The sequence below is a fragment of the Lepus europaeus genome, chromosome 11 (assembly GCF_033115175.1).
Source record: "Lepus europaeus isolate LE1 chromosome 11, mLepTim1.pri, whole genome shotgun sequence".
NCBI lineage: Eukaryota > Metazoa > Chordata > Mammalia > Lagomorpha > Leporidae > Lepus > Lepus europaeus.
The window spans coordinates 55,180,471-55,206,402 of record NC_084837.1 but is presented as its reverse complement, the minus strand read 5'-3'; the positions used below and the strand labels follow the sequence as shown (position 1 = coordinate 55,206,402).

The window sequence follows — 25,932 nt, the reverse complement described above, 5'->3', positions numbered from 1 at the left end:
TGTGTACAGAGTTGAAGGCATAATCCACAATGGACAATGTTTAAAACCATAATATTAGACAGAGAATGGTAATATACTAGACCAAAAGTTATCGCAGCAGTTATGTGATCTCATCTTTGCCCCCAATACTAAACCACTCAGGAAAAATAATAACTCTTTAAAAAGCATTATAAATGTTAGAATTCTGAGAGCAAAGTAAATAACTGAGCAGAAATAATAAAGGGGGAATGGGAAATATGGGAGAAGGAGAGGAATGGGAATTAAAAATAAAAGGAACATACTATTGAATTAAACATATCAATTGCTTTTCCAAAACCAAACCTTGGAAGCTCATCTCACTCCTAATCTGTAAAGTATGTGACCTATACAACTAAAAGGAGTGACTGGCCACTTTCTTCCTGAACACTAAGTGACGCATCAGAACTCACAGAAGAGCCCAAGCACATCGATTAGCAAACCGGTAAGGAGGTATTTCGCCTACTTACTCAACATCTTCAAGTATGTTCTCTAAAAATTAAAACTTGAAATAACTGAATATATCTTTAAATTGTAATTTAGTAAATGGGTTAAATTTTCATTGAATTTTAAATTCAATCTTCACGCTTTCATACACAGAAAATGCAGGGGGTAGCTTACTCTATTGTGGGGATTCTGATCACACCTTACAAAGTGCCCGCCTTGGGTTGTCTGCTCCACAGTGACCAGAACCTTCAGCTGCTGCTTCTGATGCACCTGTTCCCCACTTGTGCCTTCTCCCTTGGTTTGCCAGCCCCTGATCCATTCTCCTGTCAAGCCACTTGCCCCTTCTTTACCGCACCTGCCCTGTTCCTACCTGGCTGCCTCCCTCTCTGTTCCAGCTGTTCCCTTAACCTGAAGTGTCCTTCTCGAACCCTACGCATCCGACCTTTGCCAACAGTGTCTCACTAGTTTGATGTCTGTCAGTCTGATCGCTGAAGATCTGTGCTTCACTTTAATTAATTTGCATCTCTTATCATGAGTGGGCTGAGCACCCTTCATATGTTTCAGAGCCATTTGCATCTCATTTTCAGTGAACACTCTGCTCAGAGCCTTTGCCCATTTTTAAACAAAGTTGTCAAAACTTAGCATATACATTGGAAATTAGCTCTCTGTAACATGATTTACAACCCTATCCCACCTTCGTCCCCAAACTCCACATCATTTGTCTTTTGACTTTGGTTATTAAGTTCTACCATTTAGAAATTCTCCATCTTTAGGCAGTCAAACAATCTCTTCCTTCAAGATTTCTGGATTTTGTGTGTCACATTTAAAAATACCTTCCCCATGGGGCCAGTGCTATGGTGTAGTAGGTTAATCCTCCACCTGCAGCGCCGGCATCCCATATGGGCGCTGGTCCAGTCTCGGCTGCTCCTCTTCCAATCCAGCTCTCTGCTGTGGCCTGGGAAAGCAGTAGAAGATGGCCCAAGTCCTTGAGCCCCTACACCCCTATGGGAGACTGGGAGGAAGCTCTTGGCTCCTGGCTTCAGATCGGCACAGCTCCAGCCATGGGGGCCATTTGGGGAATGAACCAATGGAAGGAAGACCTTTCTCTCTGTCTCTCCCTCTCACTGTCTGTAACTCTCTCAAGTAAATAAATAAAATCTTCAGAAAAAAATGGCTTCCCCATCCTAATGTTAGAAAACATGTTTGTATATGATTAGTTCCAGTAACTATAGGAGTTTGTTGACTCACACTTAAACTTTCTGACACACATAGACTTTATCCTTATTTATGTGTGAGGTTTGAACTCTACTTTCTCCCCCAGATGAAAACCTCGCTTGGAACTTATCCTTTCCCTTAGTGATTTCACATGCACTAGAATTTGAGGGATTTGGGTTTTTTGCTCATGTCCTGAGTCTCTGATGCTTAGATTTTCTGAGAAAAATGACATTCAGGTAAACTAGGATTAGGAGTGATTTGAACTTCAGGCACCACCTTGTACGTTCTTAAAGTACAAGAATTTGTCTTACCTGTGAGCTCCTCAGGAGCAGGACTGGGAACAATATACCCTGATGTGACTAGCATACAGTAATTGTTTAATACATGTTCTTTGAACAAATGATAAACTACATTTTTTAAAAGGTGTATTGTTTTATATGCTTCTGCTTAAATCTGCTGGTTAAACAAGCTACACCATGTTAGATATGAGAAGTTTCAAAATACACGTATTCTTAAAATTTATAGACGGCATTGGACCTCCTGGTAAATGTTTTCCTAAGTTGTTATCTAATAGTTGAAATCGTTTGCTAAGTTTTCATTTGATATTGCTATTGTCAGTAAGCAATCTGGGACTTGCTCCCTCATTTCTCTATTCTAGGCCCAACTTGTTCCCTCATTTCTCTATTCTCTTTAAGATGAGAAACTGACTATACTGAAGGACTCTCCAAGACATACCGTTTGATTTTTAGATCTTATAAAAGGGATGGCTAACATTTTCTGTAATGTAGCCAAAAAGAGAGCTTAAATGATAATTTCACAGCTAGATTTACTTTGTCATGGGCACAGTAAACGGGCAAAACGTGCCTTTCAGACCAAAGGGAGAGAAAGAATTAAAGTCAGGACATAGATTTCCTCTTGGGCATTGTCTACCTCAGGAAAAACCACTATCAGAACATGCCTGTGACTATAGACTTCTAGTTTAGGCCACAAAGATTAGAGATGGGACTGGAGCACCCCTTTGACTTGCATCCTCTGGTTTGCTTTAACAAAAACCAGGAGGAAAAGAAAGCTAGGCATCATAAGAAATGTAAAGATAGGTGGCAGGCCTATTAGAGGCTGCTCTGTACAGTGATCTGCCATCAAGGAGACCCAACAGGACAGTCCACTGCAGTGGCTTTCAGAGTGGAAAGCCTGGGCTTCAGTAGAAGTCAGCTTGTGAAGAGCCCTGGCAGCTCTGTCAGCCAAGAGTTGGATCACTGGAAATGGACCTGCCCTGGAGTCAAAGGACACCCAGGTCAGAGCCACAGATCTTGCTGGCTGCAAGCTTAAGAGCCCTTCACTCAGCCCAGCTTCCAAGGTGACCACTGCTGTGGAGGGGATGGCCCAGTAAGGTCAGTAACATTGCAGGCAGAAGATGCCACCTGCCTTTACCTGGCCAGCTCACCTCTCAGGCCAGCTAGGTGATGGAAGTCAACAGGGTGCCTTCCCCAAGGAGGTTCACACCTCTCTTAGGATGCACCCCATGTGAAGAGATGGAAAAGTCTGGGCCTCATAACTGACAAGGCCTTAAAGCCCACCAGATTATTATCAAGCCCCTTCCGTCAGGTTCTATTTACCTCTCAATCAGAAAACTTAGTCGTGGCTTAGATAGCACCTTACTTAGGTGCTAGTAATGACTCTGTCCTTTGTATCTAGCCCACCTGGGGCCTCATTCCTTTGTAATCATAGCCTCTACTCTAACATCAATGGTTCTACTCCTGACCTGTGTGTATTGATGGTCCTCTCCCCCACTTAATGTTGTATGATTGTTCAGAATTTCCTCCATAGACAAACCTGTCTACCTGCAAAAAATGAGTGGCCTTTCTCCCAGTCTTGGTTGAGATCAGCTTTAAACCACATCCAGCAAACAGTCTTCACAAGGGTCCACAGACACCCCCCCTCCCATTTCCTCTCCTCTATGAAATCCTCTCACTACCTGGTTAATGCCACTCTTAGGATCACCGGTTACTATTCTCACGCTGTCTTGTATACTACAGTGTCTGTTTAAGTGTTTACAGCAGGTGATAATGGAACAAACCAAGGCCTTCAGCAACCAGGCAGTCAACCAAATGCTGCTACAGGGATACACTCAGCTCCCACCCATGAGACAGAGGACTGAGACATCGCCCCATGCCAGCAAAGAGTACCTCATCACCCCATGTCAGCAGGAAGTAAGTCTAAAGACAGATCATCGTCCCTCTACCCCTCCTGGACTTTTGGGACTAATGTAATCCCATACAACTCCTGCTTTATAAAAAACAAAAGGGGGGAATGTTATTAGAATGGCACAGTTTTATCTATGGCACAATCTACACCCTGACACTATCCTAGGCTCTAGCCCCTACCACCATTATTGGAAGCCAGGTGGCCACATGGCCCAACTACCAGTGTCAGCCTCACCCCCATCCTAATGGGATTTGCTGTTCCTACTTCCCTGCCCGCCTCCCCCACCCCTGGCAAAGTTTTAAAAGGAGCTGCTCTTGAACACGTGTCTCTCTCTTCCTGTCTCCTGACCTCTGTCTCTCTCTCTCTCTCTGTCTCTTGATCTCTCTCTTACACTCTCCTTCTTCCTCTTGTTCCTTCTTTGCCCCTTCCCTCCAGTTGTCAGTTTCCCCCAATAAACTCTTTCTTCTTTCTCTTATTCCGGTGTTTGGTGTGTTTTGTGGTGGCCTTACACCAGCTATGAAAATAAATATCACAGTAAAATATTACAGCAAATGTTTTTAGTTATAGGTACCCACATTTCAAAATGACAGTATTATTCAATATAAAATATTCAAAACAAACAAGTTCATCTTAAGGAATCAAATGTGTGGAGACTTGGATGGAGTTCCAGACTCCTGGCTTGGCCTGGCCCAGCCCTGGCAGTGAGGCCATTTAGGGAGTGAACCAGCAGATGGAAGAGCTCAGTCTCTCCTTCTCTGTCACTGTGCCTTCCAAATAATTTTTTTTAAAAAAATGAAATATAAATTCTCAGTCCCTACCCCAGATCTTCTGAACCTGAAATTCTACAGGTGGGCACACACTATGGCTCACCAGGTGCTCCTGATACATACTAAAGATTGAGAACCAATATTCTTTGTTGGCAGAGGTAGCTACACAGGTATAAACAAATCAAAGTCTATCAAACTATTTGTTTATGATCTAAGCATTTTATATGTAAATTACAACTCAATTTTTGAAATTTGGATGTAACTTGTAATCTTTAACTCAAATGTGTCTTTTCCTCTTGTTTTCCTTATCTTGATAAATGGCAAAACAATCCACCTAAAAGCTTGAACAAGAAAACTCCCTCTTTTGCACTTTCACTCTACATGATCACCACATCTGGAGCCTCCCTCCTCTTCAGTCTGTCCCCTCCATTGTTGTCTTTCTAATCCCACCACCCTAGTTCAACAGATTTTTACTTTATCTAGAAGAATAGGATCTTGGCCGGCGCCGTGGCTCACTAGGCTAATCCTCAGCCTGCGGCACCAGCACCCCGGGTTCTAGTCCCGGTCGGGGTGCCAGATTCTGTCCCAGTTGCTCCTCTTCCAGTCCAGCTCTCTGCTATGGCCCGAGAGTGCAGTGGAGGATGGCCCAAGGACCTGGGCCCTGCACCCGCATGGAAGACCTGGAAAAGCACCTGGCTCCTGGCTTCGGATCAGCGAGATGTGCCGGCTGCAGCAGCCATTGGGGGGTGAACCAACGGAAAAAAGGAAGACCTTTCTCTCTCTCTCTCTCTCTCTCTCTCTCTCACTGTCCACTCTGCCTGTCAAAAAAAAAGAAGAAGAAGAAGAAGAAGAAGAATAGGATCTCTCTCTTGTCTGATTCACTGCCAGAGCTCTATGTCACAGGTCTATTTTAAAGTTCATGGCTCCTTTCTATCTAGAGCATAAAGTCTTCACTCCTTCGTGGGGTGCCCAAAACCTCTGGTAACCTGGCTAGCCTCAAGCCCATCATATTCCATCTGTTCTCAAGCACTGGTCCCCCTCAGCCCTTACCCCACACCCACACCAGCACAGTCAGCATCTCCCAACGTGCTAAAACATGTTCTTATCTCTAATCTGTCAATCAAACTGTCTCTCATGTCTAAAAGGCCACCTCTTTCACTCCCCTGCTTGACGTGATCCTTGTTACTCTTAACCCTGGCTGAAACATCATGTTCTTTGGAAAAGTTCTCTATCATCACATCCCAGGCAGAAGGGATTTCTCCTTTCTCTGGGTGCATGGTTTCCTACTAAACAGAATCCATATCTATATCTGCCCCTTTCCTTACTGCAAATTCCAGTCTAAAGACCCAAATAACCGGTAGATTTAGGTACGTCTGCATATACCCTTCAATAGGTCCCTATCACCTACTTGATAAAGTTCATGTCCTTAACAGGAAGTCAAACCCAGGTCTATCACATCAGACCCCTGAACACCTCTCTAACCTCTCTCACCACTCCCTACATTTTAATGACAGCAACAGCCCTCATACCATCAAGTTCTCTCTCAAGTCCCTCAGTGTCTCACTGTGCGTCTCCCTCTGCCAAGAACTCTCTCCTTTCCCTTCCTGGGTCCCCTCTACCCTTTGTCCAGCTCCACCAGCAAGTGGAGTGCTGGTTTGTTCAAACCACAAATCTGTAGCAGGTCACTAGGTCCGAGGACTAGAAATAAGTAACAAAAAAAGTCAGAAACCAGGTAAACTGGAAGGAGAGCAGGCAGCAAGAGCAGACAGAGCCGGTCTTTCTCAGCAAGTGCTGGAGAGCTTATCCTGAGAAAAGCATGGTGCTTGCCCTGTTTAGTGGTGACAGGACAGACAAACACACAAAGAGACACACACTCAAGTCAGCCAGAGTCCACCAGAGGTCAAGGACATCGCTTAGAAGGTGCGGCGGGACTCCGACCACCCCTGGCTGCCATGCAATCCCCAGAGCCGACTGAGCGGTCTGACCCTAGGCCTGTCGTTTAATCCTTCAGAGCCTCTCAATTCCCTCACTGTTAATTGAGAAGCCTCCATCAGAAACGGGGAATTCTTTTAGCAATAAAATTCTTACAAATTAACAGAAGAATCTTGGATGCCAAATAAATGGACCTTCTCCAACACAAGAGGAAAGGGAATGACTTTGGGGTTATTTAATTATGAGGGGGAAAAAAAAAACAGTGCAATAGATAACACAGAATTGTATATGTCACGTCTGTGAGTGTGACGTTGAATTTTAAAATCACAAAAATTGCAGCTTATAATGGAACTGCTGACACAATCTCAATGATAGCAGCAAATGCACTACCATAATCGGGTTGGTATGGCAACTAGAATACTTGGGTTAAAAGGGGAAGAGAGAGGATCTATGTATGCATGTGTGTCAGGTTTTGTTACTGCTTCCATTACAAGCATCAAAAATTGTTTTATGTATAATCTCAGAACTGTATTTATCATGAGCACATACAAGTCTCTTGTTAACTCTTTAGAATTCAAAGAGGGGGTATGTCTTCCATGTAACAAAAATAAAATTTACTCTTCCAGTAACATTCAAAAAGCAACCCAAGAACTGGTATTGGAGCAGAGTAGATTAAGCAGCCTCCTGGGGCATCCAAATTCTGTATGGGAATGTGAGTTCAAGTCCTGACTCCTCTGCTTCTAATCTAACCTCCTGCTAATGTGCCTGAGAGGTAGCAGATGATGGTCCAAGTGCTTGGGCACCTAGGAGACCTGGATGGAGTCCCTGGCTCCTGCCTTTGGCCTGGCCCAGCCTGAACTGCTGCAGAAACTTGAGCAATGAACCAGTGGATGAAAGTATTTCCCTCCCTCCCTTCCTTTCCCTCTACCTTTAACTCTTTACAAACTTCCTCTTGTGGGAGATGAAGTAAAAGGCATGCCTTATGAAAGAAAGCACGGGACAAGGTTCTGATTATTAGGGCTACTGCTCGAACATATCTACTGCTAACTCATTGTTGGTCAGTGCCGACATCTCAGATGCTCAGCATTCTCCAGAAACCCAGAATCTGATCCCCTGAGGACAGCCCTTCCTGCCCATGAAACAGTGAGATCAAGAAAAAAGGCAGTTGGTTGTCTTGTTTTGTTTAAGGAATCTGACTCTTCAAGAACCATCCACAGAAGATTTTCAAGAAATGATTCTCAACCAGGTTTGGGAGCAAAACAGAACAACATCTTTATTCCTTGAGTGGCTTTTTCAAACCACACCACATACATATACATGGAGATCAGTTTATCAATTTTTTTACTACCTCTATAAAATACTTGCAAAGAGAGAAGTTATCTGTTATGTGTAAATAACTGGGGAAAGGAAAAACAAAGTGAGGGTAAAAACCAAAGAAGGTGGTGGGGGCAAGACCTGTACACAAAGATAACACACAGGAACACACTGCCTCCCAGAGCCAGCACTGTATCCTTTCCCATGCCTCAAGTGTTGGAGGAGGCAGGAATGGCAAGATCCACAACACATCTTGTTCAGTATTTATTCTTTCTCTCCCTCCCTCCCCTCTTCCCAAACCTGCTCCTTGTCCAGCTGCCCCAACCTGAGGAAAACCCATCTCCAACCATTACTCAGGCTAGATTTCTGGGGGTCACGTTCAACACTCCACTGCCCGACTTACCCACACATCTCATTCATCAGCAAATTCTATCATCGATATTCCCAAAACATGCCTATCATCGATCCACTTCTTTGCTTTTCCACTATTTTTTACCTGAGTAACAAATTGTCACATTCTCCCTTGGTCACCTTACAATAACCTCTTCACTGGCCTGCCAATGTCTTAATTTCTTAACACAGTCATGGGACTCAGAGAAACATTCTAAAGGCATTTCAAAATCATGGGATCCCACACCTTGAAGCCTTTCTATAATTCCCTCCTTATCTCACTGCATACCATCACATAATTATGATCGCTTACCCATGCCTGGACTAAAACACATATGCACTGTGGTCAGAGAGCTCTACTCTAGACCTATCTCCAATGGCTTCATGTATTTCTATCTGTCTCCAGGCTTCTCCTCTTCTTCTGCCAGATAATGTGTCAAACTGCCTCAATTCTTAAAGGATTACCAAAGCTCCTCTGTTCCAAGAACTGGTGTCCAATCCCGTGCTGGCTCTGGCAAATGCCATTCATTTTAAGGTCCCTGAGGCTATCTCCATATTTAACTACCAATGAAAATTTTTAAAAATAAACTTTAAGCTGCAAAGTTTGTCAAAATATTTTGAGGCTAAGAATATAACCCACTTATTTCTATTCAACCTTATAGGCATTTCTGAAACCAAACTATCTTCTCTTTAATAATTATGATGTATTCAAGGCTCGGTACTTTTTAGAATCTGGTGTTGGTATACTATTCTATTGGATTTATTTACCTCAGCCCCTAATGGTGTATGTTTAGGTTAGTGGAACTTGCTCACAAATATAAAAAATTACGTAATTGTTTCAAGATTTACTTATTTAAAGTCAAGAGTTACAGAGAGAAGGAAACAGAGAGAGAGAGAGACAGAGAGAGAGAGAGAGAGAGAGAGAGAGAGAGAGAGAGAGAGAGAGGGAGAGGGAGAGGGAGGGAGGCTGGGCCAGGCTGAAGCCAGGAGCTTCATCTAGGTCTCCCACAAGGATACTGAGGCCCCAGCACTTGGGGCATCCTCTGCTGCTTTCCCAGGCCATTACCAGGGAGATGGATCAGAAGTGGAGCAGCTGGGACTCGAACCAGTACCCATACAGGATACCAGCATCACAGTGGTGGCTTAACCACAATGTCAGCCTCCAAACTTCTGAAATTGGTATCCTTTCATATACATCATGGCAGAGGAGTCAAGAGCACAAAATGCTTAGGTTTGGATCCTGAGTTTACTTACTTCTACATCTGTAAACCTTAGGCTAATTATTTACCTTATATTTACCTCCAACAGTCTGTACTTTTTAAAAAGCAGGGTCACACAGAGCCAGGTTGGGAGGAAAGGGGAGAGAGGAAGAGAGACCTTCCATTCACTAGTTCACTCTCCAAATGCCTACTACAAGCCAGGCTGGGCAAGACCAAAGTCAAAATTCTGGAACCCCATCCAGAACTCCCACTTGGATGGAAGGGATCCAAATACTTGGGCCACCATCTGCTGCCTCCAGGTACACTAGCAGGGAGGTGTATGGGAAGTGGAGGAGCCAGGACTCAAACCAGAACTCCAATACGGCTGTAGGTATCCCAAGCAGCACCTAACACCACAATACCTGCCCTAAGATTCTATACATTTTGCCATCGATCTATAATTTTCAAATTTTCCTCTGGAATCCTTGTAACAGATAAGAAACTAAAATTGCTAGGCTTACTACATCACTGAGTATGTTGAAATATTTTGTTTATTGCTTTCTCAATGTCACTCTTAAATTCAAGTAAAACTGACAACTGCCATTTAGTTCAAAACCCTAAACATTTGTATAGCCTATATGAAAAAGAAAAAAATGTTAAATTGATTGTATAAATCAGATGCCTGGGCTAACTGATCTGTGAAGTCCCTTCCAGCAGTAAGATTCGGTCCCACAGTAAGAATGACAATCACTGACATCTCTGGAGCACTGTGCTGGATGCTGTACACAGATCACTCAAACTCTCCATACACAGATCACCATGAGACACTTCTCTACTCATACACCCCTAACAGACACGAGATGCAATGAGAGACAGAGCCTTTCTAAAATATGTCTTTAGTACAAAGCAAAATGGACATGGGAAGTATCAGATCTCTGAAAGGCCTGCTCTGTTCATTGGGATTCAGAGAGGCTGCTTAAATGAAGTGCTTCCCTAAAAATTAGGCCCCGTGAAAGACATCACAAAATAAAATCTAGAGCCATCCAAATAACCCTATTTGGCCAATAGAATCGGTCCTTGCCAGACTGATGAAGATGCAGCTACGGGATCATCAGAAAGCAAGCATGGCTCCTTCTTGTCCTTGTGAGAGTTACTTCATTCTTCAGCCCTGCAAGGCAACCCCTAACACACTGCTGTAATGCCCGTGAAGGCAGGATGACCTTGAAGTCCAGCTACATCTCGATTATCCGAAATGCTTCATTGTGGGAGCGACAACTAAGTTCCAAGCAGACATAGCAGATCCAAATGTCCTCCCATGGAAGGCTGTAGCGCAGAGAGGCAAGAATACCATGACACACAAGACCATCCAAGGACATCTGCAAAACACCCCAGCCCTGGACAAATTACTGCCTCATCTCTGGGGGAAAGTGGGCTCTGTGTTCACCAAGGAGGACCTCATTGAGGTTAGGGACATGCTGCTGGTCAATAAGGTTCCAGCTGCCACCTGTGTTGGTACCACCGTCCCATGTGAAGTCATTCTGCCAGACCAGAATACTGCTCTGGGGCTCACAGCTTTAGGCATCACCATTAAAATCTCCAGGGGCTCCTGTGAAATCCCGAGTGACAAGTGCAGGTGATAAAGACTGGGAGACAGATGGGAGTGAGCAGAGCCACCCTGCTAACATGCTGCCCATCCTCCCCCTCTCCTTCAGGCTGACTACCCAGCAGGTGTTGCACAGCGGCAGCATCCAGGACCCGAAGGGCTCTGACATCCCGAAGGAAACTGCATCCTCACTTCCTAGAGGGTGTCCTCTAGTCGCAGGTGTTTGTCTACAGATTGGTTCCTAACTGTTCCATCAGTACCCTATTGCCTCATCAGTGGGTACGACAGGACCTGGCTTTGTCCGTGGAGACCGAGTACACCTTCCCATTTGCTGATCCACCTGCTTCTGTGGCTGCTGTCCCCACTGTGCTGGAGCTACAGCCAAGGCTTGAAGCCAAGGAAGCACTGCAGATGCTGAACATGCATATGGGATTTGGTCTCTTCAACCAATCACCAAAAAGGAACCAACTCAGCTGCACTTGCAAAAGAAATAAAACCTCATCTCTCTTTTTTAAAGGGTTTGGGCGAGGGAGAGAAGGGCAGCAGGCGGGGATGGGGGGGACAGGACGGATCTCCTACAGGTGCAGAGTTACAGAGAGTATGAGGTGGCACTTTGAGAAACCTGGAAATCTGCAAGGACCCTGGTAATTAGGGTCTCCAAGTGTATGAAGTCAGTGTGCTCAACATGCCGTCTTGTCAGTGTCCCCGTGGACCGCATGGTTCTAGGGGCTGAGACCTTACTTTTTGTTCTTAATCTACCACAGGATATAGCATAGTTCTGAGGCCTGGAACATAAGCTGCACATAATAAATATTTTGTGAGAACTTTCAGTAATCTCAGCTGGAACACATTCATTCCACCTCCTAGGCCATGGCTGTAAACCAGAGCTTCCTCAAGTGTGGTCCGGAGACCTCTAGTGGTTGTCGATAGCAGGAGAAGGGACAGCAAAGGGCCAGGCACCACAACACAGGTTAAGGCCCAAGTCAAGCAAGTGTGTGCTTAGATAGAGGGACAAACAAGGAAGCTTGGAAATGAAAAATTCTTTTAAAGATCTGAATTAGAAAATAAAATGCAATTATTTTACCTGAAGGTGAGAAATCTGAAGAAAGCAATTGTTTCCAAATAACCGACTTTAACATACAATAAATCTAGTTCATATCCCCTCATATCACAATCAGTTTTTAAAAATTTAAATGAATATCAATTGCTAGTATTATAAAACATATTTTCTATTTTAGAGACTGTAAAAAATGGAATATGCAATTTTGGAAAGACAAAAAATCTCCCTTTTCTAAATTCAAAACACAGAAGACAGGGGCCAGCCCTGTGGTATGGCAGGTAAAGCTGCCACCTGCCAATACCGGCATCCGATATGGGTGCTGGTTCAAGTTCTAGCTGCTCCACTTCCGATCCAGCTCCCTGCTAATGTGCCTGGGAAAGCAGCAGAAGATGGCCCAACTCCTTGAGCCTCTGCACCCACATGGGAGACCCAGAAGAAGCTCCTGGCTCCTGGCCTCCACCTGGCCTAGCCCCAGCCATTGCAGCCATTTGGGGAGTGAACCAGTGGATGGAAGACCTCTCTCTGTCTCTCCCTATTACTCTGCCTTTCAAATAAGTAAATCAAAGCACAGAAGACAGGAAGAAGAGTGTGCCTCTATAATAAGCTCCATGTCCCTTTCTCAAAGACTGTCAACTCTCCAGGTCATCTGCAGATCCATTTTAGAACACTGGTGGTCATGCTGGAGAGACACCACTCTTTCCAAATTGCACTAGGATTCTCACACTTCAATGAAATGATCTGTTTTCTCACTGAGGAATCTTCCTGGGACCTGGAGCAACCTCGCTTGAATTCACACCACAGTTCAACACCTTTCTAGCTACGTAAGCTCGAGCAAGTTATTTCACCTCTTTGAACTTCAACTTCCTCCTATATAAAACAGTAACCAACAGCCATCAGAGGTGAATGCATTGTACAGAGCAGCCAAAGGAGCTGGAGAAGTGCCTTGTAGATGGTGTAGAATCTCCAGTACTTATTACAATTAAAGTGTTACAAATTATCCAGCATGACCCAAGTAAGCCAACAAAGATTTGATGTCTTTAACAGGAAAAAAAAAAAAAATGCAGTTTAGAAAGAGCTTACGTGATCCTATAATATTCTCTAAAATATAACTTCTTTTCTTAGTTTATCAATTAAAAGTAAGTACATTCATTTTATATAATATTTGAAATGTCCTAAAAAAATCAATGGTCAGAGAAGCAATCATTAATCACAAATTCTACTTAACTATGAACTGGAAAACATAAAGGAGGGAACTACATCTTTTTTCTTTTTGGAAGTAATTATTTTTGCAAAGATTCAAAACAGCTTTGAGCATATTTCTAGGTACAGACCAAGAAAGAGACTTGTAGGGAGAGAAATCACTATCTTGTTATACATTAAGTTATTTATAAAACTGTTCAGCCTATGAAACTTGTGAAGTTGATCAACTTTATTATGGTGCAAATGGGACAGTTTAGGTTAAATATGAGAATAAATATGAGAATAAAAGGAGCTGCACAATAGGAGGTGGGAGTTGAGATATCTGAAAAGAAAATCATGCTTTGTTAAATGCAAAGAGAACATAAAAATCCATTTCCTTCTTCTTCTCATGTTTAAGGGGAAGAAAACAAGTCATCTGCCCAACCAGCTACTCAATCAATTAGGTCTCTGAAGAGTATTATTCACATAGACATAGCCTTGTTCAAAATAGAAAGCCTACCCTAAAAAATTAAATGCAGCTTTCTATTAACAAAATCCCTATCGTGGATATCAACAGCAAAATCTTGAAGAAAAATACTTCTGACAATGGCTAAGGTACACCTATTTTTGGTTTGAACACTATAGGTCACCAATTGAGTCAGTGCTTTTCTACTAATTCAGATTGTTGCCTAGCCACTGAGAGATAATGATTTGAAAGATTTGTACCCAAAATACACAATCTATTATTCTAGTTCTCTACATAGAACAAGCTAGTTCCCTATACATAACACTCTTTCACCAATCAAAATTCTCCAGAAGAATCTGCACATTTGCAAAGTGCCCTTATTTACAATGACACTGCATTATAGACAACAGAAAAATTCCAGAGACAACTAGAAAAGAGAAGAGGAATTTTGGCTCAGCGTTTCACATTCAACTTACCAGTATATCACAGTCATAGTAACTATTTATGGAGCTTTCAATAAGTGATTGGCACATGTGTAAGTAACAAATACATTTTAGCCAAATTCAAGGGACAGGTACAATCTAAGAACATAAAGTGCAACACAAAGTTACCAAGCACTCATGTCATAACATGATGTATGAAAGGAGGCACAGCCAAGAGGGACCACCTTGGGAGGGCAGGAGTCTATAGTCCTCCCAAGAAATGAGAACCCAGTCTCTAGTAGTGGTTTTGAGCTAAGTGGGCATAGAAAAAATGTTTGCATTTATGCTTTAATAGCCTCCCCCCATATTTCACTTTCCCCATTTTCATCCATGGAAGTTGAAATAAGATGGGAAAGAGATGGAGAGGGAAAGAAAATCTGAATGACAATCATTTTCAGCAGTTATTTCAGGGCCTCATACTATTGCTATTCCTGGAAAAGTTAAACAATCAAATAATCTGCTTTATCAGAAAGTGGATGGTAGTACAAACTTTATAGGAACATAAAAGGTCACAGAGATAAACAACTTGACATTCATGAAGAAAAGTATACTATATTACAGTCATTGGTTCTCATAAATCTAATACCTCATTTGATATATTTTTACTTCTTCTTTTTAAGATCTTCAGAGAACTCTACATCACATTCAAATGGTGAAGTGGAAGTATTACTGAAATGTTTTCTTGTTTTGATAAGGTAAACAAGATGATCTTTTTCAGCAACAAAAGTAGAACCAACCAAAGAACACAATTGATTGAGTTTGCCCAAAACAGGCTCCATTGCTTGTAGAATATTGAACTATATTATCCAGACCAAGTCAAGAAAAACCAATACAAAGCAATGACCAATCTTTGACATGTGAAATTAGAATCCTTTTTGGTATGATGTGGTGTTAAGTGGGAATGGTTCAAGAAAACATTCCAGAGATAGGTTCTCTTGTATAGATATTCATATCTCAAATGTGTATAGATGAATACTATCCAAATAAGATTTTTCTCATCCAAGTCAATGTTTAAAATTCTAATGCCTAACAATTAAAATGGAATGCATGTACTTTAGACTCAGGAAGGAAGGAAGAAAATAAAACTACAGTGCAGTAGTTAAAAAGACTACTTGGGACATCTACTTCCTGTATCACAGTGCCGGAGTTCAAGTCTCAGCTCCACTCCCCATTCCAGCTTCTTTTTAATGCACATCCTGGGAGGCAGCAAGTGATACGTCAATTACTGGGATCCCTACCACCCACAGGGAGACCCGGATTGAGCTCTAGGCTCCTGGCTTTGGCCTGGTCCAGCCCCAGCTGCTGCAGGCATTTGGGGAGTGAACCAGCAGAAGAAATCTATCTCTGAGTCTATGTTTCTGCCTTTCAAATAAATAAAAGCAAATCGGTAAACTTGGGGCAAAAACCAATATGCAGTTTCTGAGACATGAGGTATTTGAAAGAAACATAGTTTCTAGACTAGACATTGTACCACCTCAAGAGCTGCTATGTTAGGTGTGATGGTGGCACAGTGGTCACATGAAAAAGAGTCCATACTTTTGAAACATGCAGGCTAAGGTATGAAGGGCTGAAATGAGATTTGCTTTAGAGTCATTGTTGATACTGATTAAATCTGGGTAATGTGTTACAGAGGTTTGTGTTTCAGAGTCTTGTATAAGTCTGAAATTTTTCATCATTTCTCACTATAAAACATCCTAGTGTCTATGTACAGTCCTAAAGGACTCAACAGACAAGTAAGGAAAAAAAAAAAAGGTTTTGTGACATTTAAAAAATAAAGCACAAAAATTATGACATTTACATTTTAGATCTATTTTTATACAGCTAATCAGAATCTCAACTAATTTAACAAAAAAATTTAATGAAGATCTTGTTTTAAATTTTATCTCAAACGATGATTCATGAGGCTTTATTCCAAAGCAACAGAACACACGTGCCCCAAAGATATCCAAGTGTGTCTTTCACACAAAGCAGCCTTTTCCTTCCTATAAATTCTTAAAGCTCACAATACACTCTTTCTGTCTCAAAGATTTTTTTAATTAATTCCCTGTCAGGAAAAACTAGATATTGAGAAAACAAGTCAGCAAAATTTCTGCATAAAATACACAGCAACCCTTACACAAACAAACAAAAAAACTTGCAGCCAAAAAGATTAAAAGGGAAAAATGAAAGTAAACATTTTGCAAAACAAATTTTGTTGGAACCTCATACCAGCCACCTCTGTGCTAAGCTCTTTTTTTCCTCCCAAAACACGTCACTTAACTGTCTGTCAAAATAACTTGCCCATGCTACCTGATCACACTCCGAAGCCTGCAGCTTTTCCTGGATTCCCCTCTCAATGACAAGCTGCTCAGAGAGCACCTATCCAAACGAGATGAGCATCTGCTCCTTTCTGCTTTCCTTGCAGGGCACACTGTGTCCATCAGGAGAATTAATGGGTTTATTATGTAGGAAAGCGTCATCCCATCAGTTTGCTGTCTGGTTTGAATAGCTCCTATCAGCTCTTCATTCATGCCAAGTATGCTCACTGTCCGGAGATATGATAAAGCCGTACCTCCTTTTGGATTTTTCCCTCACTATTCACAAAACGGTGCACCAGAACTATGTGTTACAGAAGCCCAAGGAGGACGGAAGAAGAAATTCTTTCATCTTCTCTGCAGAAAGGAAACTAATAGACTGAAAAGTTGATAAAGAGAAAAGCAAATAAGGAATGCAAGAGCGTGCAAGAGAACACCCATGCTCCCAGTGCAGATAATTGTTTTAACCAACTCGATTTGGGACCGTGTGTGATTCTGAAATATGGACAAGCACAACTTTTCCAGAGGGCAGACCGTTTGCAGAAACAACCTGGATTTCTCATTGATGAAACATTCAATGAATTTTTAATAAGTTCTGAACATTCAAATTGTCTGTGGTCAGATCAACTGCTGTTATCAGGCAAAGGCAAAATTCACTCTCCTTTGTCTATCATCTTATTCAAATGGAGTCTTCATCAATCGCATGCTATCCTAACTAATGCAACAGGATTATCAAGAATACAGAGACACTGCAAGAATAAAACACGCTGGTCAGAGAACACACAAAAGCAGAGAAGGCTTTACAGGTATCGAAGCTTACTATTTCCAGCCAGAGTTCAAATCACTGAGCTTCAAACAGACCACTGCCAGGTAAGATTTAATTTTATCGCATTAATTTATATCTTGATGACTGAAAGTAAATCTGCTGATGCTGTGGGTGAGCCAGTAGATCTGAATTTCATGTGATCCTCCCGTAAGCTTTATGCAGATTTAACCCTTCTGAGGTAAACACTTGTTTTTACTTATGCTAAACAGAATGACTCATTCATAACCAGATCAACCCCATGCATTTTTTTCATTGGATTTTTCCCATCTTTGTCTTCATTTTGTAAAATCTTTATTGTTTTAATTAATAGGTTGGGAAAAAAGCATGATGACATCCCAGAGTAGTGCAAAAGCCTTTTACAGACGCTATGCACCAAACAAATTCGAATAAACTTTATTTCCCAGGGCACTTGATAGAAGAAAACTGATAGACACTTTTAATATTTCTATTAATGCAAAAGACCAAAGCTCTGTGGCTGATTTTTATGACCGGGGGAGGGGGGAGAAGCTATGATGTCATACTCATTCACCCTAAAGACAACAATCTCTAGTAAACTAAAGTATATCAGCCCAGAAGAACGGGGCTAATTTCTCTAATGATACCACAGCAGATTAAATGATGACATTCTTCTGACTTAACAGAATAAAAAGGTGTCTGGTGCCTTAAAACCTCAAAAGTTTGAATTCACATCAATGGTCCAAACTATAAAATCCAAAGAACCACTGAAGCCATCAGAGAATTCTAAAGGGTACGGCGCCTTTTTGAACCTGCCTGGACATCTCCCCAGAGCACGTCTTTCAGAGACTATCTTGTGTAAAAACAGAACTGTCAAACCTCCTTCACCTGGAATTTTACCTCCCTACACAGATTTTTAGCAAAAATTCAACCAAATAAATTCAATAAGTTGGGTTGAAAGCTTAATCCTATCATAAAGAAACTCTACAAAAAGTAATCATACTTCCATTACCTAACAAAAGAGGAGACCATGGGAAAAACAGTAAAAGCAAACTGACATCCTGATAATAAAAGGTATCTGAAGTAATTATGCTAGCCTTGTTTAAAGAACAGTCCAACTTGAAATTCTTCTCTTCCATTTCATTGAAGGCATTTCTTTTTTCAAGTTTTAATTAGGAGGGTGAATTATGTGATCCCTCCACTCTTTTCAAGGCAGGCTATAAATAACCTTAAGTATCATAAATCTTTTGCCTCTGATGTCATTATAGAAACTTACCTGTCATTTTCCAGTATCAGTGAAAGCAGCAACTTAAAAAACAAGCAGTAACTAGATAAAATATCAACTTATTTTAAAGAAAGATATTTAGAAACATCAAAATATTTCATTTGTATATCAGCCATGACTAAAAGTTTGTTTTGTGTGTGTGTGTTTTGCCTTGAGACTTTTGAACACTTAAAGGTTCTTTTCCTCTATTTTATTTCCTCCTTTTTATATAAACATGCTTCAAAATAAGTGTCTATTTTAAGTGAAAAATATTAACCAATATTTCAAGTGATAATTAAATATTTTTAAATTAGCTTGGGCAAAAATCTGAGATATACCATGCTTCCAGTAAATATAATTACAAGGATATAAAGTAATTTTCTGAAATATTCAGAATTTCATTCATTCATTATAATGTAAACACATCCCACTGCCTGGGGCTTGGCTTCTAGGACTATCTCCTGATGATGAGTGGGCAAATGGACCCTAACCCCACCCGACGGACGGCTCCTGGCAGCCCCAGTCCCAGCGAATCTCTACCTTCTTTTCTGCTGAAATCAACCCTTTTCTCTGTAACTCATTCTGGTCATTGATTATTCATGTCTCAACAACAGCTTTCATAAAATACAGCAATTTGGAATAAACTATATTTTCTTCATTTTGGTGAAAAACAAAAAACATTAGCTAGTTTTTCAACACATTATTTATTAAAAATGCCATGCCAAAAAACTGGAAATTGCTTCAGCATTTCAAGGATACCAATGGATAAGGAATTTCATGCATGTACCTGAAGACTTGGTTTATTTATAGGAGTTTTACTCCTAGTGTGAACAGATTTAACACATTTTGAACATTCATGAAAAGTATTCAATGACTACCTAATTGTTTCTGTAATTAGGAATATATTTTATTCACTCATGTTATATAGAATTATACTTTCAAATCAATTTAACCATGTTATTACTGGTTTCTTTCACAGAATTGGAGCAAATATTTTGGCTACCATATCCTTATAATGATATGAGTATCACAGATTCTGGTCATTGTGAATCATCCAAAAGCTACAAGCTTTTTATTTAAACCATGAGAAAATAAAAATAGGTATATCTGTCATAATAAAACATCCATTTAGGGTCTACTGACATATCAATCTTTGTCATTTTTATCTGAAATAAGATACATAATTTTATAAATATACCTAAAATTCACTTTTCGGTGGTAATATATAAAGGAACTGGCACTACATATTATTCTTAAGTGCATTAAATGTCTATTTCGCTATACCTGCATTACTATAACTTTCAAATTTTCATTTATAATTTATGAAAAAAATTCTAGTATAACAGTAAAGTGTTCCCAGCTTAAGTCAACAGAGTATTTCAATGAGCCAATATACTTGCTCCTCATTATGGTTTTCTTTATGAAGTGATCAAATCTGAATGAGGAAGACTGACCTCTCTGGCTTGTTCCTGTTGTGAGATCCTTTGGTTCATGCCATCACAATCTGTGACCGGGGAGGGGGCTCTGATTACCAAGCAGAGGAGTCTATCCCGTCAGTGAGAACTTGCTGCAAGTGTGAGCACTGCCATTTCAAGTCCTACCACCGAGCCACGAAAGAGATGCATGACAGGAACTGATTTAGACAGAGAGGCTTTCACTGCGTTTGTCACTTTTCCAGCATCAATTATTAAAGATAAAAGTACCAGCTCACAGTTTACTTCACTAATAGTTTGCAAGTGGGAGCAAACATCATGTTAGCTGAATTCACACATGATGATAAAATGGCAAGGGGAAATTTCTGGCAAGCGAGCAGACAGCGATGGGAGAGGAATGTTGAGAACTGCAACAGATGCAAAAGTTCACCTTGGTTCAAATCAGAAATACAGATTCTTCTCAGGAGACTAAGTTCAGAAAAACCACCAAAAGCCCTTGAATGAGGAAGACAGTCTCTGAATGAGGTTCCCAAGTATAGATTATGAAGTACTCCCATGACTTCCTCTCAAGTATAACACAGATTAATTAGCACGTGACAGACAGCAGTATTGTAACATGAGGGCGGAGATGGGCTGGTTACCACCCTTCCAAGAAAACATGAATTAGGGGGGGGTGGGGGAGTGGTATCTTTAATTAATGAAACCACTGTGTTCTATGAAAGTCTCCAATAAAATTTTGCAAAAATAAATTGGGAATTAGGGCTCAAACAAGAAACAAAAACTCAAATCTCCTGTTACAAACACATACTGATCTACAAGCCATCTCTCCTCTGTTTATAACCTTTGTTTGCTTCTGTAACAGCCCAGGGACAAAGCACATCAACTAATCGTTCCACACTGAACACAGTGTGGCAGTTGATCCTTTGATTGGTAGCAATAATCCCCATGTAAAATATCAATCATTGGGCCGGCACCGTGGCTCAACAGGCTAATCCTCCACCTTGCGGCGCCGGCACACCGGGTTCTAGTCCCGGTCGGGGTGCCGGATTCTGTTCCGGTTGCCCCTCTTCCAGGCCAGCTCTCTGCTATGGCCCGGGAGTGCAGTGGAAGATGGCCCAGGTCCTTGGGCCCTGCACCCCATGGGAGACCAGGAGAAGCACCTGGCTCCTGCCTTTGTATCAGTGCGGCGCGCCGGCCGTGGCGGCCATTGGAGGGTGAACCAACAGCAAAGGAAGACCTTTCTCTCTGTCTCTCTCTCTCACTGCCCACTCTGCCCACTCTGCCTGTCAAAAAAAAAAAAAAAAATCAATCATTTGTGACTTGGCCTGCTAGACACAGAGCCTATATTAAGATTATCCGTGGAAAAAAAATAGTAACAATTCCATACATAATTACAAAACCAAACATGGAATCATGTTATCTACAGCTATAGCCTGCTTGAAACAGTAGTGGGTTAGAAAATTCTGAAAGCATTTATCCAGTTCTACATCCTGGTTACTGATAACCTCTGTGTTATTCAATTGCTGTTTGAAGATCCTGACATTCTCCATTTTTCATGTGGCGTTGGAGATGTTATGAAACAGAAATTCAGACCACCCAGAAAATATTACCACTTCCACAAACTCTTTGTTTGATGTCACATTATTATCATCAGAATATATGAGCAGTCCTATTTACTGATTATCACTATAGAAATGTATCTTTGAATAATGTGCTCTTGAGTAGAAACAGTCTCTAGTTGTTATCCCAATAAAAATCTTCAACTGTCTATAGACTTTTCCTGATACTATCTTCTAGATATACTGGTTGGTACATAATCCAAATCTATCTGGCTTCATACATAACAGGGTGCTATTATAATATTTAATCTTCCAAGAGCTGCCTAGAGACAGAGAAAGGTCTTCCTTTTTGCCATTGGTTCACCCCCCCAATGGCCACTCTGGCGGCGCGCTGCGGCCTGCCCACCACGCCGATCCGAAGGCAGGAGCCAGTGCTTCCTCCTGGTCTCCCATGCAGGTGCAGGGCCCAAGCACTTGAGCCATCTTCCACTGCACTCCCGGGCCATAGCAAAGAGCTGGACTGGAAGAGGGGCAACCGGGACAGAATCCGGCGCCCCAGCCGGGACTAGAACCCGGTGTGCCGACGCCACAGGCAGAGGATTAGCCTAGTAAGCCGCGGCACCGGCCAAGAACAACTTTTTGTAACTAGCAATTTCCATAGCACTTTGATAATACCTCTTTTATAACATCTTGTTGGGTCTGTCTACCAGCCTCGTAAACTCTGCATTTCTCATGGGTGACAGCTTCAAGAATAAACACCATTTCTCATTTGTCTATTCCTAAGGAAAGATGGAAATTAGTTAGCAGATGCATTAAATGAATGGGAAAATGCATCCTAATGCATTATCAAGTATAATTTCAAGTGTAGAAAAATATCAACTCCAAAATATACCTCAGCTTCATTTCACTGGTAATGAGCAATAGGTCAACCAGAGAAAAGTCTCATTTTTAGGAGCAGTCATACTGAAATAATAGATATAAAGAGATCATAACTGTTAAGAATATTATATGATGAGGTGTGCAAATACAAGACAGCAAATTTATCTCTTACACTTTGCTGTATTTGATAGGTGGAAATCGTATTTACCATAGCATGGTGAGACCTAGAACCTCATTAATAGTCCAAAAGCATCTAATTTGGTTTAGCTATTTAAAAGTCATTACAGGAGAATCTGGACAAATGTTTTTGCAAAATAAATTGAAGAAATACTGCAATCAGCTTCCACTCAAAGGTGAGAATAAGAGTGACACACTTAAAAATCATACATTTATGCTATATTATTCTATTACTCTCCCCAATTAATCTATGCAATATTCTAAGTCAAATTTCTTAAGAGTCATTAGATACTCCGGTTTTTGGTATGTTAAAACTATGCCTGCAATGGTGATCTCTCTAACAGTAGGGACAGAGGCTAAAGGCTGTGCTGTGGCTCTTCCTCTATAAAGAAATTTAAGGTAAGCAGAGTGTTGCAGTAGGCCTGCTAGAATTCAACAACACATATGTTGGGGTAAAATTAGCTACAGCCTAGGGACACTCAGGGTAAATGGACAAATGCACTCAGAAATTCTCACAGAAATCTGTCATTTGAGATTGATAAAACTCAAGATTTTCAGCATTCACACCCTATCATTTTTAGGCAGTGTTACAGTCTTTCAAACAAGATCTTAGATGAAAAGCAAATCTGCCTGCTGAACTGAGATAGGAGGCTATGGAGTCCACAGGTCCCCTACACACTCCTCTCCCCTACACTCCTTGGACACCTCACAATGTCTAACTGCTGTAATTGTCCTGCCATCTAGAGGATGCACAAAGGTCTTTTACTCCATTTTTTAAAAAGATACATTTATTTGAAGAGGAGAGAATCTACTGTTCAACAGCTCACTCCCAAATGGCCAAATAGCCAACGACAGGCCACGCTGAAGCCAGAATCCAGCAACTCCATCTGGGTCTCTCACATGGATGGCCGGGGCCATCATCTGTTGCTTCCCAGGCACATTAGCAGGAAGTTGGACTGGAAGCAAAGCAGTGGGAACTGGAACCAGCAGTCTGACGTGAGATGCTCACATCACATGCCGCAGCTTAACCCATTGTGCCAGAATGCCAGCCCCTCTTCTCCCTTTTAATACACATTTTTGATTCCACATAAAAATGCCAAATACTCTAATCTCAAATTACTGGTATGAATTGTAACAAGCAATAGCATTTTCTAGCCCAAAGGGACGCAGGTTGCAAAAAATCATTGCCAACACATGTGGAATTCTACTCAATTACTCTGTTGCTTCAACAGCAATCCAGCAACCAAGACCTAGGATTTAAATAAATTACAAGCTGATTTAAAAAGAAGGACTAAACATCTGTAATTTGGGTTGGAATACACCAGAAGTAACTAAAAATGAACCAGAACTCAGAAAATTATATCATTTGCAATCAAGAAGTAATGCATAAAATAAAGCAGTGGGACTTCATCATAACAGGACTCAGCATTCAGTATGAGAAATCAACAGAATTTAGCTGGTGGAAAAACCAACAGGTGTTTCCTTTCTGATATTATTTCACCTAGCAATGCTGCATCAAACATTTTAGTTGTCTTTACAAATCCAGCTTTGAGGACTCTGCCCTTTACTTGACATTGAGAATGAGCTAGACCTCAAGAATTTTTTAGCCTCTATATGCAGCTCAACACTATACCCAACTGGATTAAAGATCAAACCAATCAAACCAACTTTTAAAAAGAGGAAATGTGGGGCCGGCGCTGTGGCACAGCGGTTAAAGCCCTGGCCTGAAGCGTTGGCATCCCATATGAGCGCCGGTTCTAGTCCCAGCTGCTTCCTTTCCAATCCAGCTCTCTGCTATGGTCTAGAAAAGCAGCAGAAGATGGCCCAAGTCCTTGGGCCCCTGCACCTGCATGGGAGACCTGGAAGAAGCTCCTGGCTCCTGGCTTTGGATCGGCGCAGCTCTGGCTGTTGCGGCCATTTGGGGAGTGAACCAGCAGATGGAAGACCTCTCTCTCTGTCTCTAACTCTCTTTCAAATAAATAAAATAAATCTTAAAAAAAAAAAAAAGAGGAAATGTGATCTAACAACAACAACAAAAAAAGTAAAAGTCTCAAAACACCCAGTGATCATCTCTAGCATTGATCCAATCAACAAAGAAATTCTCACAACTATTATTCTCAAAAAACTAAATGATCCTTATTTTAAGAGAATTTCCCAAATGAGAAATGTCTTTTTTCCCCAAAATGCTGTAAGATAGTTTAGGATATATTGTTTAAAAAAAAAAAGATTGATTTTATTTACTTGAAATAGAGTTACAGAGAGAGGTAGAGACAGAGGTCGAGGTCTTCCATCCGCTGGTTCACTCCCCCAGATGGCTACAACGGCCGGAGCTGTGCCAATCCGAAGCCAGGAGCCAGGAGCTTCTTCCAGGTCTCCCATGCAGGTGCAGGGGCCCAAGAACTTGGGCCATCTTCTACTGCTTTCCTAGACCATAGCAGAGAGCTGGACTGGAAGAGGAGCAGCCGGGACTAGAACCGGCACCCATATGGGATGCCGGCACTTCAGGCCAGGGCTTTAACCTGCTGTGCCACAGCGCTAGCAGGCCCTAGGATATATTCTTGAGATTTTATTTAAGTATTTTACTATAAACTATTTCTAACACCCATGTCAGTGTACTTTAAAAACTCACAGAAAATAGAATTTAAGCAAATTCGAGCAGAAATTTTGAAATCCATGCGTTGATTTCTAATAATGCATTTTCCACAAACTTTTCCAAGTACTCTGATAATTTACTAACCAGCTTAAGATTTATTTCTATTTACCTGAAAGCTTTCAGGCCATCATCTGCTGCCTCCTAGATGCATCAGCAGGAAGCTGGATTGGAAGCAGAGTAGCCAGACCCCCCAATATGCCATGCGGGCAAGCAGTGGCTTAACCTACTGTGGCACAAAGTCCACCCCTAAATGGACATTTTTTACTTCCTAGCTCCTTGGTACCAACTTGAGACAAAAGTTTTTTTATACAGGATCATAATCTTGCTGTAAGTAATTCATTCCATTGTGACCATGAGTTTCAGCATCTTTTTTTTTTTTTTTAAAGAAGTAATTGTTGGGAACTGGTTTCCCTCCCAAGGGACCTTAGATCTTGCAATGCCGATAATTTTACTTCTACCCAGGGTGTTGTTATAGCCCAGGGAGTTGACCCACAAGGTGGGAGAAAAGGGTGAGGAAAAACAAAATAGCCTATGATTCTGCTGTCTGGGACATTGGTTTCAAAAGTTCACCTAGACATCAGAGAGGAAAGGTACACTAACTTTATGTTAAAAAAGGTC

General features: G+C 41.4%; 1 protein-coding gene and 1 pseudogene across 1 annotated transcript in view; one reads left to right on the top strand and one right to left on the bottom strand.

Annotated features, from left to right (window-relative positions):
- The window catches only part of LOC133769716 (large ribosomal subunit protein uL10-like), a 55,733-nt pseudogene extending 43,998 nt beyond the window's left edge, over positions 1-11,735 (top strand).
- The window catches only part of AVEN (apoptosis and caspase activation inhibitor), a 175,404-nt gene that overhangs the window by 86,341 nt on the left and 63,131 nt on the right, over positions 1-25,932 (bottom strand). The window lies entirely within an intron of this gene.